Consider the following 18,478-nt stretch of genomic DNA (forward strand, 5'->3'; position numbering starts at 1 on the left):
AATTGCAGATGTGGGCCACCATCCCCAGCTCGTAAAGGTATTTAAGTCATTCTCTGTGGTCTTTGGGCAGAAAGGAAACTTAGTTATTTCATTTTCTTTAAATTAACTTGTTATACATTATTCGACACTTTTTTAGTGGCTACTCTGGGAATCACAGCAGGGTACCGTCTTGCAAATCATGGCTGGTTTAAATCATTTTAATTTTAAATTTTAAAATTAAATCATTTTAATTTTTAATTTTTTTGGCTTCTCCAAGAATGCGAAACTTGACATATTAACTTTCCTGTATTTTCTATGACTATTTCCAAATATTTAATTTTACACACATTCAAAAATCCCCAAATAATCATTGTTAATGTGTAGAGATGATATTTATTTATATTTACCTAAACATTTGTCCATTTTGTTGCTCTTTATTTCTTCCTGAAATTCTGTATTTTCTTGTGTGACTAATTTTCTTCTGCCTGAAGAACTACTCTGTGTGTGAGTGCGTGTGCGTGTGCGTGTGCGTGTGCGTGTGCGTGTGTGTGTGTGTGTGTGTGTGTGTTGTGGAGGTCGAATCCAGACGCCTTCTACCTTCAAGCTACACTATTTTATTTCTTATTTTGAAATAGGGTCTCGCTAAGTTGCCGAGGCTGGCTTTAAACCTGTGATCCTCCTGTTTCAGCCTCACGCGTATTAGGATCACAGGTGTGCACCACCACGCCCAGCCCCAACATCCTTAAGTTATATATTCTCTGGTTGAGTCTTGAGTTAACAGGTACTTTCTTTTTTCCAGACTTTAAAATTGGGGCTCCATCCTCTTCTGACTTCCTTGTGTCCACGCCAGTTGACTGATGTGGGGATGGTCCCTCCTCTGTCTACAACACGTCGTTTTCCCGTGCTGCTTTCAGGGTTTACCATCATTGGCTTTTGCCTGTGTTTGGTCCCCAGCAGCAGCACCACCCAAACCACTGTAATAATAATCATGATAACAATAATAATACCTGAGTAGACTAATATACATAAAGGAAACATGAAATGATTTATAGCTTCCTCCCCCAAACGCCTCTGTGCCTGGAGAGTTTTATAAATGTGTTATTTTGATTTATTTATTTATTTTCAGAACTTTGGTTTGAACTCAGGTGCATTCTGCCTCTGAGCTATGCCCTCAGTCTTATTTTTTATTCCTCTTTTTTTTTTTTTTTTTGAAACAGGATCTAAGTTGCGGAGGGCCTCACTAAGTAGCTGAGTCTGTCCGCGAACCCGGATTCCCCTGTCTCAGCCTCCCAAGTACTGGGATTACAAGATAGTGCCACCATGCCCGGCTGTTTTAATCTTCTAATAACTTCTGGGCCACGTTCATTGTTCCTGGGGTGAGGAGTAGAAGAGGAAGAAAGCAATTTTAATATCTGAAAACATAGCTAAACAATTGCACCAAAGCCTGTCGATGTGCCGAGCATAGTGGTGCACAACTGTAATCCCGGCACTTAGGCGTCCGTGGCAGGAAGATCACAGGTTCGAAGCCAGCCTCAGCAACTTAACAAGATCCTGTTTCTAAATAAAAAAATAAATAGGGCTGAGGGAGCCAGGCACTGTGGTACATGCCAAAATCCTAGTACTTGGGAGGCTGAGACAGGAGGATCGCGGTTCCAAGACAGCCTCAGCTCCTACTTAGGCCCTTTGCGACTCATTGAAACCCTGTTTCAAAAAATAAGAATAAGAAAAGAAAAGAATAGGAAATAGGGCTGGGGGTATCACTTAGAGGTAGAATGCTCCTGGGTCCTATCCTCAGTACCACAAAAAAATAAAAAAATAAAATAAAAAATAAAAGGGCTGGGGGTGGTGTAGCTTGGAGGTAGAAGGGCCCTGGTCTCCATTCTTAGTACCACTAAAAGGAAAAATTCTATCAATAGTAGACGCAAAAGAGAACCTACAAACCAGTTTTGCCTATCACAATGGATGTGAAAACATTAAACAAATTATGAATAAAGTCAACACTGTACTAAGACGAATAACCCAGCCTTGACTTTAGACGGTAGGATGAGCTCGATTCTTCAAAGGACCCTCCTGTTTGAAACAGAACTTCTCTTTTCTAATTGCATTGTTGGGCCTATAGGAAACCCAAGAGCTTGCCCAGACAGACTTGGAAGTGCTAACATCTGCAGTCAGCAGAGGCTGGGCTCTGGGGAGGCGGAGCCAACAGTCCCGGCTCCTCGGATACTCATGGAGCACCCGCCTCCTACTGGGCTCTTTTCTAAATGTGGGAAATATGACTGCGAATTAATAGCCCCTGCAAATCTGCGAGTCCCTGATTTTATTGGGAGTTTCCATTCTAGTAGGAAATGAAATAAACTAGTAAATGCAATAAAAGTTCACGTGGTGGTGGCGCACGCTTATAATCCCAGCACTTGGGAGGCTGAGACAGGAGGATTGCGCAGGTTTGAAGCCAGCCCGCAGCTGCTTAGGCCCTTTGCAAGTCAGTGAGACCCTGTTTCAAAATAAAGAATTAAAAAATAGGGCTGGGGGTGTCACTCGGAGGTAGAATTCCCCTGGGTTCCATCCCCAGTACCGGAAAAAAAAAAAAAAAAAAAAAAGAATAATCAGGCAAGGAAGGGTAGGGCCTGCTGGGAGGGTCGCAGATTCTGATGGTTGCCAGGCCCACACTTCTCTCTGAGAGCTTAGTGGAAACGGAGATACCAGAGCCAACCAGGCAAACAGAGGAGGAAGAGCAGTCCAGGAGAGGGCGCCACACACAAGGGTTGTGTGTTTTTGCTGATCCCGGAAGACAGGATCAGAGTGGATGGACTTCCCCTGCTGGTGAGACCTGCGGTGATTTGCTCCGAGCAGCAGCGTGGTAAGAAGGTTCAGCTACAGGCCTCTAAAACCACGCCCTCTTCAGCCAAGAGAGATAAACCAGAGCCCTGTGTGGTGGCACACACCTGCCATCCCAGTACTTGGTGGGCTGAGACAGGAGGATTGCAGGTTCAAGACCAGCTTCAACAACTCAGCCAGACTCTCTGCAACCTAGTCAGATCCTGTTTCAAAACAAAACATTGTTTGAAAAAGGGCTGGGTGTGTAGCTCAGTAGAATGCTTAGGAAAGCCTAGTGTGGTAGTGTATGCCAACAACCTTGGGAGGCTGAGACAGGAGGATTGCAGATTTGAAGCCAGCCTTAGCAACTTAGTGAAGCCCTCCACCACTTAGTGAGACCCTGTTAGAAATTAAAAAAAAAAAAAATTAATAGACTTGGGCGGACACGCAGAGGTAGAATGCCCCTGAGTTCAATCCCCAGGGTCACAAAACAAAACAAAAACCAAGAAGCTGTGTAACATCCCGGGGGTGGGGGAGATAACAGAGATTAGTTCAACCTAGAGAAAGTTAATTAGAATAAAAAGATGAAATAGTGAAGCCCCGGACACATGGCTGCCTTGCTTGCTCTTATTACAGAGTTAGCCTAGAGATTGTGTTTAAAACACGGTCCATCCAGGCATGGTGGCACACGCTTGTAAACCCAGTACTTGGGAGGCTGAGACAGGAGGATCGCAGGTTCAAATCCAGCCTCAGCAGCTTAGGGAGGCTCTCAGCAACTTAGTGAGACTCTGTTTCCAAATAAAATATAAAATAGATCTGGAAGTGTAGCATGGAGGTAGAAGGCCCCTGGATTCCATCCCCAGTACCACACACACTAATAATAATAATAATAATAATAATAATAATAATAATAATAATAAAAACACGGTCCTACGGTCATTTGCACACTTCCAGAAGTGGAGAGCTGGGTGTTGGGGCTAAGGATGGCTCCCTGTGGTATCCTTCCTGCAGGCCGCAGGCTGTTGGCCCACCCTAGTGAAGGTTTGGAGGAACCTTCAGGAAGCCTGTCTTTGGGAATACTCCAAGGCTGGGCCTCGCGGTGACTGTGGCTTCACTGCCTTCTGCAGTGGTATCTGTTCTCGAGATACCTCCTTCCCCCTGGCCTCTGTCCCTCTCATCCTAAGTGGAGGCCATGCATGGCCGCCCCCTGCAGCTGGATTGTGGAGATTCGTACCTGTGAAGTTGTCTAAGACGTGGTTCCAGGCCTCAGAGCACTGGAGGCCTAGGTCGCCCCCGAGTCCTCTTCCCAGGAGCCGGGAACACAAGAACAAGTCACTTGCCTTTAGAGGCTGATTAGGGTGCCCAGAGGGCGAGGAGGGAATCTTCCTACTAAGCCGATCTAGGGCTGATTGGTGACTGTTTACCGCTTGTTTCTTCCTAGCGTGACCCCTTGAAATCATCTTCTTTGTCAGTGTTAAAAGCCATGTGAAAAAAAAGCCAGCCACCTTGATGATTCCTCCTTGTCCTGTAATTCCTTCACCGTGCCTGGAGATGAGAAGGTTTAGACCACATCTGAAAAAAAAAAAAAAAAAAAAAAAATCTTGGTAGGGGGCTCAAGAACAATTAGCAATTAAAATAATCTATTTTCTATGTTTTGCCATATAAACACGGCGCTTGATTGACTTCAGAGTTTTGGGCTCGGCTTGGCTCGTGAGCACGGCATTCACTATTTCTGCAGCTCTCAGACTCGTCAGAGGCATCTTGAGGACCACGGGAGGCAGCTCTCTGAGCTCACAAGAGCACCGTTAGCTGTAGTTTTTTTATTGTGTGTGTGTGTGGTACTGGCAGTTGAATACAGGAGCATTCTCTCTCCAAGCTACGCCCTCAGCCCATTTTATTTTATTGTTTGGAAACAGGGTCTCCCCAGGTTACTGAGAGTCTCAGTATGTTGCTGATGCAGTCCTCATACCTGAGATCCTCCTGTCTCAACCTCCAAAGTACTGGGGTTACAGGTGTGTGCCACCATGCCGGGAATTATGAACTTGAGAATAGAACTGGATGCCTGCTTTGGAAGATCAAAAGTTCTGGTCTTAACAGGAAAATCTCTGGCCAAGAAGAAGGTTGGCAGAAGACCTGGGATGTCCGTGCTTTCTCTCTGGCCCAGTGATATCCCGTGATGCACTCTGCCTGAGGTACTGGCCCATCAGGACTATTCTGAAAGTAACAGAAAGTAACCAGGAAACGACACAGATCGGAAGGAACCGGAAGTCCCTGAGCCCAACCTCCGAACGTCACAGGTAAAGGAACTGATTCCCCTGAGCCTTACCTAGCTGGTGACAGTCGTGCACCCAGGCCCCTGAGTCCGGCCAGCCTCTCCCCTCCCTGGTTTTATGGTAGAAGTTCAGTTATGTGGTTGCTCTTTTGGAAAAGCAAGATACTACGTTCACTGAACGGAGATCAGATATGACCCCAATTCCAGGCAGAGGACTGGACTTCACAAGACCACAGTCAGGTCCCGGATTCTCTAAGACTTCAGAAAACCAGCTGACTTTCCATCTGGTGGGCTTCCTGCATTGTCTGGCTCTCCACCCTCCTTCCAGGAGCCGGAAGGCTGGGTTGAAGCCGGCACCTGTAGCGGGACCAGGACTAGGATGAGGCAGGAGAGACGCGCGTGCTCAGATCCCGAGGGTCCACTTAGCCAGCGAGGCCGGGACCGGAGCCTGCCACTTAGCAAAGGGCCAGCGGGCCCTGCAGCCATGCGGTCAGGAAGCACTAGAAGCTGCCAACGCCTCACCCCATCTCTCAGCAGATTCCCAGATCCAAGTGATCTCCATTAAAACAATTGGTTGTGAGTGGATCATCGTGTCAAAGCCACTCACCTTCCGGCTTTGAGGATTTCAGCAGGTAGGAATCAGTATGGAAAATAAAAGGACTTCCAAGGAAGAGGTAAACTGTAAATGATTGGAGGTGCAGAAAAAGAAGCTCTAATACACTACTGGTGGGACTGCAAATTAATGCAGCCACTTTGGAAAACAGTATGGAAGATCCTCAGAAGAATAAAAACGAACTTACCATATGACCCAGCAATACCACCTTTGGGTGTCTACCCAAAACAATGAAAATCAAAATACCAAACTAATGCATGAGTAACTGTGTTCATAGCTGCACAATTCACCATTCCCAGACTATGGAACCAGCTAAGATGTCCATCAACAGATGAGTGGCTTACAAACTATGGGATGTGTACACAATGGAATTTTACCCAGCCATAAAAGAGAACAGAATTATGGCATCTACAGGGAAATGTCACAAAAAATAAGAAATCAGATGTTTTCCCTGATACGCAAAAAATGGGGAGAAATGGGTAACAGGAGGAACTCTAGATGAAGAAGGGGCCCTATAGAGGAGCAATTAAGGTGACATATCTGAGGGGATAAGAGGGAGGATAAGGGAAACTCTTTAAAGCACATGATGGACTTAAACACATAAAAGTCAATCAGGAAGCCAAGCATGGGAAGGAGGGAGGAGGAGGGAAGGGGTGAGGGATTGGGTAGGGGCTAATTGGGTGATGTGTGCATGTATATCTCCACAAGTTTCTTACCCCACTAAGATGTATGACGACAATGCACCAATAAAAATTTATTAGAAAATAAAATTAAGGGATTGAACTAGTTAACTTAAAAAAATAAAAAAATAAAAATATAGGACTGGGAGTATAGCTCAGAGATAGAAATACCCCAGTACTACAAAAATAAATAAATATAAAATTGACCTGGGGTTGTACTTCAGAGGTAGAGTCTCCTGGGTTCAACCCTAGTTACACACACACACACACACACACACACACACACACACACACACTCTAAATAAATATCAAAAACCAGGATCCAGGCATGGTGGCACACGCTTGTAATCCCAGCATTCAGGAGGCTAAGACCAGAGAATTGTGGTTCTCGTCTAGCCTCAGCTACTTAGGCCCTCTGCAACTCAGTGAGACCCTGATTCAAAATAAAGAAGAAAAATTAGGACAGGGGGTGTAGCTCAAAGGTAGCATGCCCCTGGGTTCTATCCCAGACCCGCAAAAATAAATAAATAAATAAATAAATAAATAAATAAATAAATAAATATCAGAAACCAGAAGATGGAGACCTCAGGAGACACTTTCGGGTACCAGGCTGGAGGGAGGGGTCAGGCGATGGGATGCCCCGTCTTGGGGGCACCATCCTCCCGGGCTCTTCACTCAGCCCAGCATGGCCCCTTCTCCTCTGAGCCAATGACAGCAGTAGAATTGGTGGTCTCACAGAAGTCGCCTTGGAGGTGGCAGTCATGAGTCCATTAATACATCACCAGAGCCAGAGACCTTCCACCAGGGGGCGCAGGGGAGAGCTGGGACTGGGCTAATTAATTAGTGGATGTCTGCCTTTGAGGTTCTCCTTGGAAACTCTCCCAAATAAACCAGAAGACGGGGGATGGCTATGTTCCCCTCGAGGTCTGTCTGTTTTAATTTGGTCACTAAAGGTTAATAGGAGACTAGGGATGTAGCTTAATGGTTGAATACACACACACACACGCACACACACACACACACACACACACACACACACACACTTAATGGGGCTTCCTGTTGTAGCCAAAACTAGAGAAGCTTGGATAGAGAAGCTAGCCTGTGTACCTCTGTTGATTGTAATGCTCAACTAAAGAGAAAATTTGCTACACAAAACATTTCTTTCCAGGCATGGTGGTACATGCTTGTAATCCCAGTAGTTGGGAAGGTGAGACAGGAGGATCGCATGGCCAGCCTTCTTTCAAACTAAAAAATAAAAAGGGCTGGGGTTGTAGCTCAGTGGCAGAGTGCCCTGGGTTCAGTCCTCAGCACCGCCTCCTCACCCCCCACCCATGCACACACAGGTGAATTTAAAGCAATTCCACTATGTGAATACAAGAACAATGTCCTGTTGGTGGTTTAAAACTTAGCCTGTCACGCCAACAGACCCTCTGTCCCCATTCAGTGAAGTGTCATGAATTTAACATCTCAAATCGACCTCTCCCAGGTTACAGCCTACGGACTCAGGGCCAAACCAGGCAGGAAACTGCTGCCAGGAAAAATGGCAGAGCATCCACGCAGAGGTAAGAAGCCTGCTTTACCAGCCGCCGGGCCCCTGTCCCTGCGACCAGCCTTTCTCCTGTGTGTCTGTGACCACTGGAAATATGAAACCCCAACCCAGGGAGTCTGAGCTTGAGCTTGTAACAAATGTGCAGAAGAACCCCGGCAGAACAGAGCGGCCCAGGGGCGGCCTGATTCCCTGGGTGCCGGGCCCCCAGGGCTGACACAGAGGCTGGTTCGTTCCACTGTGGCTGGCTCTGGGAGCCCCTTTCTGGCCAGCACACCACTTCCTGTGAGCTTCCTGGGAAGCAAAGTGTATCTTTAGCTTGCTTACTTCCACTCTATATTTTCCAGGTCTCTCCTTCCACATTGATATATGTGGCATTGACTGACTTATTTCAACAGCTGTGTGGTATTCCATTATATTGCTATATCACATTTTATTTATTACTCCATTTTTTTGTGGTACTAGGGATTGAAGCCAGGGGCATTCTACCTCTGAGCTAAATCCCCAGCCCTATTTTATTTTTTATTTTGAAATAGTGTCTCACTTAGTTGTGGAAGTTCTCACTAAGTTATTGAGACTGGCCATAAACCTACAATCCTTCTGTCTCAGCCTCCCAAGTACTGGAATGACAAGCATACACCACCATGTCCGGCTTATTCCTCTATTTTCAAATTTTAGTTTGTTTCCAATGTTTTACAATTACAACCAAGTTTCCTCCTGTGTGTTCTTCTTTGGTGCTGAGAATTGAACCTAGGACCTCATGTTTGGCCAGGGTATGCTCCACCAACCTTGTCTTGAGCATTTCTGAAGCAATTCTTAATATTCACATTTGGAAATGCAATTTCTGGGTTGAAGGGCATACACATTTTGAGGTTGCTATGATTTCCAAAGTGGTTTTGCCAATATACACTCCCTCCAGCAGTAAAGGCTCTCGTTTTCGCCTATCTCAACAGGCTCTGGTACTGTGAGATCGTTTACATTTCTGCTAATTTAATAGACTAGAGCTGTATTTGTCTCTTCTCTCTCAGGGCCATTTCTATGGAAATTTAAGCTGCATACTGTTTTTTAACTGCTTTTCTACTCATTGTATCTTGAACACCCTCCTGCCTAAACATGCTTCTGTATAATTTTAAGACCTCTTATTTGGTACAGCTAGCCCACCGCCTAGTTAACAAATTCCCTATCATCATATATTTCCATCTCTACTTCCAAGAGTCACTGTTGTTAAATAACATGTGGGTAATATTACATCAGTATGCCAAAGAACACAGGTTTTTGTCTGAGACAAACCCTGATTTTTTCAACTAGGGACTGGTCTCTTGGCTGTGCAGCCCTAGGCAGAGAAAATGGACCGATACTGGCCCCCGGGATGGTTAAAAGCTCAGCCTCTGAAGCCGGCTGTAGTTCAAATCATGGCTCTGCGATCAACTAGCTGTGACTTAGTCGCTTGTATCTAAAATCTTCTCTGTCACTTCCGGGAAGATGGCGACTGAGAAAAGCAGTGTTTACGAGCCCTGCTAAAACTTGATCTCTATTGCCACAAAATCAGCGCTTTTCATAGCCAGAAAATGCCATCAGCAGAGAAATAAAAAATGTAAACACAAGGGACAGAGAAAAAAAGACTAGAAGAACAACCAGAGACCAGAAATCAAGCCCACAATGCAGCAGCGGGGCTGCGCCGGCACCACCTTCCCTCACAGCACCAAGATCCAGAGAGGAAAGGTAAACAAGGAGCTGAAGTGAGCAGCTGTGGATCATTCGGGTGTAATTCAGCAGTTTTTTCAGCACAAAGAAGGCCTAAAACTCCCAGTGGTCAAGCTCATCATGCCTTCCAGGGACTCAGAACAGAGCTCAAAACCAGAAAAGAAATACGCCAGCCTCACAGCCGAGGGCGTGGCAGCGGCGCCATATTGCCAGCAGCGACAGCAAGTTCACCGTGCCTTCAACGGCTCCTGATCAACACGCACAATAACCGTGAGTGAAACTGCGGCCCCTAAAGGAGAAATCCCTGTACTGCACGCCCAGGTACTTTGATAATCTCCCTGGGTCTGAGATTTTGCAGGCCAACCCAGTGAAGGAGTAGCGGTGGCAGAGATTACCACAGACTCGAGATACAGAGCACCCTAAGTGAAGTCGTAGAGATCCAGGGAAGGCACAAAATTCTGAAATCATGGGAAAGAGGAACAACAATAGAGCAATGAATGCCCACAACCCCATATTATCAGAACCTGATAACACAGAAATTCAGAGATGTCCAGAAGATCAAATCAGGAATATAACAGTAGAAATAATACAGGACTTCAAAAAGAATTTAGAGAGAGTCTAAAAGAAATAAAGGATGCAATCATTGAGGTAAAGGCCTCAATTCAAAGTATAAACAATCCATTAGACCACATGGAGAATAGAATCTCACTCCTAGAACAGGATGACTCCAAAAACGAATGCATAATTTATAACTTAGAAAAAAAATCAGACAGCAGGAATCTGACATTGAAGAAATATGGGCCCATTTTAAGAGAGCTAACCTAAGAATAATCGGAATAGAGGAGGGAAAAGAAGGTGAAACCAAAGGGATCAATAATATCTTCAAAGAAATAATAGCTAAAAAATTTCCAAACATAGAGCAAGAGATTGATACACAGGTAAAGGAAACTTATAGAACTCCCTTTAGACAGGATCAGAGAAGAGGTTCCCCACGCCACATAATTGTCAAAATGACCAATATGGAAGCCAAGCAGAGAATCTTAAAGGCAACAAAAACAAAGGGCAAACCAATTAGAATCACTCCAGACTTCCCAAACCAAGTTATGAAAGCCAGAAGGGCTTGGAGTAACATATTCCAAACTCTGAAAGAAAACAACTTCCAGCCAAAAATTCCCTACCCAGCACAACTATCTATCAAATTAGATGGGGAAATAAGAAGCTTCGATGACAAACAGAAACTGAAGGAATTTATGTCTTCAAAACTAGTGCTAGAGAAAATACTCAAAGAGATTAACTACAAAGAAGAAATAGGTAACACACACCAGAACCAGAGAAACAAGATTTTCCATCCAGCAGACAACTAAGCAAAGAAGAATATATTCATGTGTTTATTGGTTAAAATCTTTGGAGATTCATTATTTATGTTAGTCTTTTACCTATTTCTAAATTGTATTGTTTGCTTTTATTGTTGCTAATTTTTAGGATCTCTATTTGGAATATTAATATACCTTCAGATATAGCATTTGGAAATAATTTATCCCATTCTATCAGTAACTTTTAACTCTATTTACATTGTCTTTGGATGTCCAATATTTATTTTTTAGGAAGTTTGTTTGTTTATTCTGTTGTTGTCTATGCCTTTGAAATCATATCCAAGAAATCACTGGCAATTTCAATGTTGTGAAGTGTTATGACCCAGGTTTTCTTCTAAAAGTTTATGGTCTTAAGATTTATATTTAGGAGCCAGGCATGGTGGCGCACGCTTGTAATCCCAGCATTCGGGAGGCTGAGACCTGGAGGATCACAGTAGGGGTTATAGCTCAGAGGTCAAATGCCCCTGGGTTCCATCCCCAGACCCGCAAAAAAAAAAAAAAAAAATTTTATATTTAGGTCTTTTATCTATTTTGAGTTAATATTTGTATATGGTGTTAGCTAAGTGTCCAACTTTTTTTGGGGGGGGTGGTACAGGGGTTCCTGGAAGCCCTTCTATCTTTGGGCTACACTCCCAGACCTATTTTATATGTATTTTTTTATTTGGAAACAGGGTCTCTTAAGCCAGCACGGCTGGCTCCGAACCAGCGCAATCCTCCTGTCTCCGCCTCCCAAACGCGGGGATTACAAGCGTGCGCCACCACGCCCGACCCAACTTTATTCTTTTTCATGTAATTACTATTTTTCAACAATATTTAGTAAAAGGATCATTATTTCCTTCACCAAATGTTCTTGGAAACCTTGTCAAAAATAACTTGACCATATACGGAAGAATTTATTTCTAGGCTTTTTATTTTACTCCACTGGTTTATATATCTGCCTTTATAGCAGTACTATACTGTTTCAATTAATGTAGCTTTATAAGGTTTGAAATGTACATCTTCTAGCTTTGTTCTTTTTTGAGATTGTTTTGGGTATTTAGAGTTCATGTTTCATGTTAGGATAGATTTTTTTCTGGAAAAAAATGTATGATAGTTTCACCTTAAAAAAAAAAAAGAAAAAATATCCTCTGGTAAGAAAGAAAGCAACACGAAATATTGAAATGTTATCTCTAAGTGATCAAAAGTTTGATATCAGACAAATGAATCTGTTATGTGAAAAATAAATAAATAAAATCTTCTCTGTGCCTTGGTCTCTTGTATCCAAAATCAGAGCTGCTGACAACAAGATGGACCGACCCCAGAGGATTGTTGGGAAGAGCATATTAACAAAGTGGGTGTTTTAGCACAGGGCCTGGCATATATGAATATTTGGGATTCATTCTACACATACTATTCAAGACTATTTAAAATAAAATAGAGGGGGTGGTGAATTGGCTCGGACACCCCCAGTGCCATTCTGGCATGGGGCTATAACTTTTCTGAATTTCTTTTTAATAAACTTCTTTAAATCTTCAAAAAAATAAAATAAAATAGAGCTTGGGTACCAAACAGGATCTTTATAATTGATTCCAATTTACCCAGCTAGGAAAAACAAAGGCAAGATGAATTAGGGGTTGGCCTGAGGTCCCACATCTAGTCCCATCAGCTCAAGGAGCGGAACTAGCACTGTTGGTGGGGTGGTTAACTATTACTGCCACTGTAGAAATCAATGTGGAGGCTCCTCAGAAGATTAGGAACGGAAGCACTGTAGGACTGAGCTCCACCGCTCCTTGGTATTAATCTGAAAGAATTAAAGTCAGCACGCTGTAGTGATGCACACCCCCATGTTTACAGCGGCACCATTTGCAGTAGCTAAGTTGTAGGCCCAGAAGCCCTGTGTGTCCTGCTCCAGGGCAGCCGTCTTCCTGTCTCCTGTGGCCACTAGTAAACTGTCCAGCAGAGGCTCCTCGGGCTGGTGGAGGGTGAGCATGGTTGAGATGGGCACATTGCTGGGCAGCCTGTGCCCCTACCCGACCCCACATCTTGTTGCTGATTTGTTGTCTGGCCTGTAGCGAGTGGGGGGAGCGCAGCTGAGCTCAGTCCTGGCCGGGCCCCTCAGCGGTGCAGCGGCCACCTCCTGAGGCCCCGCTCCCGCCTCTGACTCGCTCTGTTCCATTTTGGAATCCTTCCCGGGTTTTTGTCACTGAGGTGGGCAACAGGCATCTCCAAAAAGCAATTAATAGAGTTTTCTTTTGAGGGTTAATCACCTGTGTTCCCAGAATCTCCAAATATGGAAATATCGCTAATATGATTAAGATTTCTGGAGAGTCTTCTGAATCCTATATCCCTGTGCTAGGACAGCTAGGAAGATGCTCTAGAAACCTGTAAGTCACTGGACATGACAACCACTCTTAGTGCTTTTCTTTAAGGGATAGTGAAAGTATTGGAACTCATATATTGATAAGCCAAAAAATGCCTCTCCCTTTTGACCTATTTTGGTTGAAATAGGTTTTTTTTTCTACTCAATCATTCTAACTCCAAGCTACATTTTCTCCCCTTTTTATTTTACAACAGAGTCTCTCTAAGTTGCTGAGGCTGGTCTCCAACCTGCCATCCTCCTGTCATCTCAGCCTCCCAAGTAGTAGAATTACAGGTGTGTGTTACCAAACCAGGTTGGTTGAAATATATTATATATTATATATATAAATATATTATATATATATGCATATATATAAAATCTCTGTTTTTATTTTGTGTTATTGGTGATTGAACCTAGGGACATTCTACCTCTGAGCCACAATCCTAGCCCTATTTTATTTTTATTTTAAAACAGGGCCTTGTTAGGTTGATGTGAGTATCACTAAGTTGCCGAGGCTATCCTCGAACTCGTGATCCTCCTGTCTCAGCCTCCTTAGTACTGGGATTATAAACGTGTACTACCAAGCCTGACTTTTATTCGTATACTTTTAAATATCTCTCTCACCCTTTTCCTTTCTTCCTTTCTGTGAACTTCAGATCAATTTATAATTCAGAGTCACTACACATACACTTAAAAAGAAAAATGCTTAATGTTTCTGCTTTAAGTTTTTAATTATTTAAAAAAGTAGTCTGATTAAGAGTTGGGTCTGAGCTGGGCACTGGGGTGCATGCCTGTAGTCCCAGTAGTTGGGAGACTGAGACAGGAGAATTGCAGGTTCAAGGCCAGTGCATGGTAATTTAGCAAGACCCAGTGTCAAAATATAAAGGGCTGGGAGTGTAACTCGGAGGTAGAATGTCATTGAGTTCAATCCCTGGTACCGCCAAAAAGAAAAGAAAAGGAAAAAAAAAGAGTTAGAGCTGAGAGAAAAGAAGCCATAGATTTGGGAAACAGATTGATGAGAGATGTTGTGTGCTGTTGGGGCAGGCCCAGAGTTTTCGAGGTCTGAGTCACAGAAGCCAGAGTCCAGCAGAAGGGGCCTGTGGAGCGGAGGGACATCCGGGCTAGGAGAGAGGGCGAAGGCAGCTGTGCATCTGTGATTGGCTCAGTCAGGGGGTGGGAAGTCGGGCTGGGGAGCCCCCTGCTCAGTCTTACCCTGGAGAGAGAAAGGCAGGTTCCTGAGCAGCCGTGGAAGGTCGCCCTGCGCCTGGTGCTTGGAGGTGGTAGTAGGGCTTCCAGACACCTGCCCACAGCCTTTGTGTTCACTGTCTTAATAAGCTCGCCGTAGCAGTCCCACAAACCTCGGTGGGGTGGAAGTAACAGGCAGTACAGTGACGTACACTGGCCACAAACCCTTGCTCCCTTCCCCCGTTCAGAATGAGGAGGGTCCCATTCTCTTTCCCAAGGAATGAAGCCAGGCTTAAGGGGTTCCTGTGACCAGCGGAGTCTGGCAGATGGACACTGCAGGACTTTGAGGCTTATTCCGAAACAATCTTGTCTCTTCTCCTTAAATACCAGCCCCCAGCAAAGCCAGCTGCCATGTACCACACCCCATCGCCCTGAGATGGTCATCCCGGGAGGCCTCTCTGAGGATGCTCTGAGTCATGCCACTGAGGTGTCCATGGTGAAGCGTCCGGGACCCCCAGTCCCACCCAGCTGAACTCTTAAGCGATCCGCCTGGGAGAAGAGCTACCGCAGAGCCTGCCTGGACGTGCCACCCATAAAGTACCCACACCCTGGTACTTATTTGGACAAAGATCTTGCCAAAAATTGCCTCTGGGCATCAAAGCAGCATACACACCGGGCATGGTGGCACAGGTCCATATCCAGTACCTGGGAGACATGAAGATTTGAGTGGGAAGCCAATCTCAACAGTTTAGCAGGTCCTGTTTCAAATTGCAAATGAATTGGAAGAAAGAAGATGAAGGGAAAGAAGAGAAAGAAAAGGAAGCCGGTCTAGGGGTGACTGCCTAGGGTTTGATCCCCAGTATGCCCCCCCCCCGCAATATAAAATAGAAAGAGCCAGGTATGGCGACACACACCTATAATCCCAGGTACTCTAGAGGCTGAGATGGGAGGCTGGAAGGTTCGAGGCCAGCCTGGGCAAGTCAACCAGTCTCTGTCTCAAAGAAAGATAAGAACGGCCTGGTTTGCAGCTCAGCGGCTGAGCAGCCCAGGACTCGAGCCAGGACCACAAAGATAAACATACCAAGAGCTGGACATGAAGAGGCCGGAGGGGCTGACTGGAGCTGGGCTCCCGAGGTGGCCCGGAGGTGACCTGGAGCTAAGGCGACCGGCCCATCCCTCCGCAGCCAGGTTAGAGGCGGCCCCAGGGAGCCGGTGGAATCACAGGTCAGGAGAAATTGGTCCCCCTGCTCTTGGCTGCAGGGAGGCCGTGCTGCAAATGATCGCCCCAGGTAAGCCCGATGTGCGCCCAAACTAACGTCTCTGCCCAAACGCCTCGTGGCTATCACAAGAAGCATCGGGCTCGAGCCACGGGGTCCCATCTAATGAATGCTGCCATCGGGGGAGCGGGAAAGGTCCTGCGGTCAGGGGGCGCGCAGAGGCCCGGAGGCGAGAGGTCCAGCTGTCCCCTTGGGCGAGGAAACCCCAGGGCCGCCGGCTCCTGCGCCACCGCCTCTGTCCTCCAGGGGGCGGGCTCCGCGGACCCCAGGGAATCCTGACCGCCCCGAGTTAGGGGCAGAGCCGACCGGCCGGAGACCTCCGCCGTCCACTCCCCACCGGCCAGCTGCAGCTTAGAAACTGTGCACACGCGCGCGCACACGTGCACACACAGGCTTGCTGAAATGCCAGTATGCGTTAGCATGATCTATGAATTTATAAGCCCATTACGAAGGTGGAAGTGATAGTATGGCGTGGGGAGGGTCCTCGGGCTCTAGAAGGCTGAGAAATGCAGCTCTCGAGCAGGCTTGGATTCTGTTCGCGGCTCCCAAAAGGAAAAGCAAAAACAAAAACAAAACGAAAACCTCGCGTGTGGGGGTTGTCTAAGCCGGGAGAGGGCGCCGCTGACCTTCACGAGTCTTTCGCGCATTTTTTTTTGGGGGGGGGCACCGTAAGACTCTGAGTTGAACTGAATGGGCTTCGTGCTTTACACTGAGGCGCGGGAAAGCAGCTACCAAAATTAGCAGACGAGTATTGCTAAAATAGCATATCCTTTTTGCAAAGATTTGAATCCATTTTATTCCTTAATTTAGGCCTGCCTCGATTGACCTAAAGTCCTTAGACAATTCCTTCACCCCTGGCAAAAAAAAAAAAAAAAAAAAAAAAAAAGGGCTTTGGGGCGACGGACTGGAGAGGTTACATCTCTTTTCCAAATAAGTGAGTTCTTGTGGGGCGGGGTTGTGGGGGGGGGTAATTCTGTAAAAGCCCACCGGAGGGAGCCAAAGGACCGCCTCACAGTCTTCAGGTCTGACTGGTTTTTTCCTCTTCGGGACACTGCTCCATAAAATAAAACCCGTAAGATACCCTTTCTTCCCTCCTTCCTCCTTCCTGCTGCTGTCCAAGACACTTTTTATATATCTAAGTGACAGTACTTGGGAGGCTGAGACAGGAGGACCGCAGGTCGGTGGCCAGCCTCAGCAAGTTAGCAAAGCCCTCAGCAACTTAGTCCCTCTTTCTTTCTTTCTTTCTTTCTTTCTTTCTTTCTTTCTTTCTTTCTTTCTTTCTTTCTTTCTCTCTCTCTCTCTCTTTCTCTCTTTCTTTCTTTCTTTCTTTCTCTCTTTTTTGTGGTACTGGGGTTCCTGGAAGCCCTTCTACCTCCGGGCTACACTCCCAGACCTATTTTTCAGACCTATTTTTACATTTTTATTTGGAAACAGGGTCTCCTAAGCCAGCGCGCACGGCTGGCTTCGAACCTGCGCGATCCTCCTGTCTCTGCCTCCCAAGCGCGGGGATTACAAGCGTGCGCCACCACGCCCGGCCACTTAGACCCTATTTCAAAGTAAAAAATAAAATATGGCTGGAGGTGTATCCCAGAGGTAGAACACCGCTGGATTCAATCCCCAGAAGAATGCCACCACCAAATCTGAATTAATCGTAGCACTAGAAAAGCATATTCCATATTTGCTTAGTTAACAGAGCACCGGCATAAACAAATACCACTGTGGCCAAGTATTTAAGTGTCTTCTTGAGATTGTCTAATTATAGGTCATAGAATAATTCAAGAGATGGGGCCTTGGAGGGAAAGGGAAGTTGTGAGGCGCCAGGAGGACCGAATGCAGACAGGCGCGCTGGCCAGCCAGGCTGGGGAGCATTAGATAACCGTTAGTCGTTAGAAACCACCTCACCCAAAGGAGATGGTTGCTTTTCAAATATTTTCAACTAACTCCTTTAAGCATCTCTTTAAAGAGAAGAGCTTCACGGTGAGTTTCCCTTCCTGCGCTGTGGTCGAGGTCAGCCCTGCACTAGGAGCTGCGCCGGCAGATGGGCCTCTCCCATTCCGTCCTCCTTCAGACCCCGGGGGAGGCGCCGCCTGTGTCCCTTGGCACCTGCTGCCTGCAGGCTCCCACAGTCCTGGGACTGCTGGGGACGACGTCTGGATTTCAGCCCAGTTCTTAAAGCAGGCCTCTTTTTTCTTTATATCCACCCTCACCTTACTATCTATGTATTTACTGATTAATTATTTAATTTTGGTGCTGGGGATGGAACCCAGGGGCATTCTAGCTCTGAGCTATACCTCCAGTCTCTTTTATTTATTTTGAAATAGGGTCTAAGCTGCTGAGGGCCTCACTAAGTTGCTGAGGCTGGCCTCAAACCTGTGATCCTCCTGTCTCAACCTCCTAAGTACTGGGATTACAGGCATGTGCCACCATGCCAGGCTACTTTCACCTTCCCACCTACAGCCGGGGACAGTGGCTTCTCATCCGAGGTCCCACACACTTTGTGACACTTTACAGAACCAGTTTCACAGGACGGTTGCTTCATTCTGGCTTCCTATTTAAACTCTCGGCTTCTTGAGGAAGGAATTTTGTCTTGGCCCCAGAACCTGCCAGAGTACACAGAAAAAATTAGATTGATCAATATATATGAAATAATATTATTATGAACGAGGCATATAAAACAAGGACTAGGAGCTAGTGAGT

This window comes from Muscardinus avellanarius (assembly GCF_963383645.1).
Source record: "Muscardinus avellanarius genome assembly, chromosome: 20".
NCBI classification, from domain to species: domain Eukaryota; kingdom Metazoa; phylum Chordata; class Mammalia; order Rodentia; family Gliridae; genus Muscardinus; species Muscardinus avellanarius.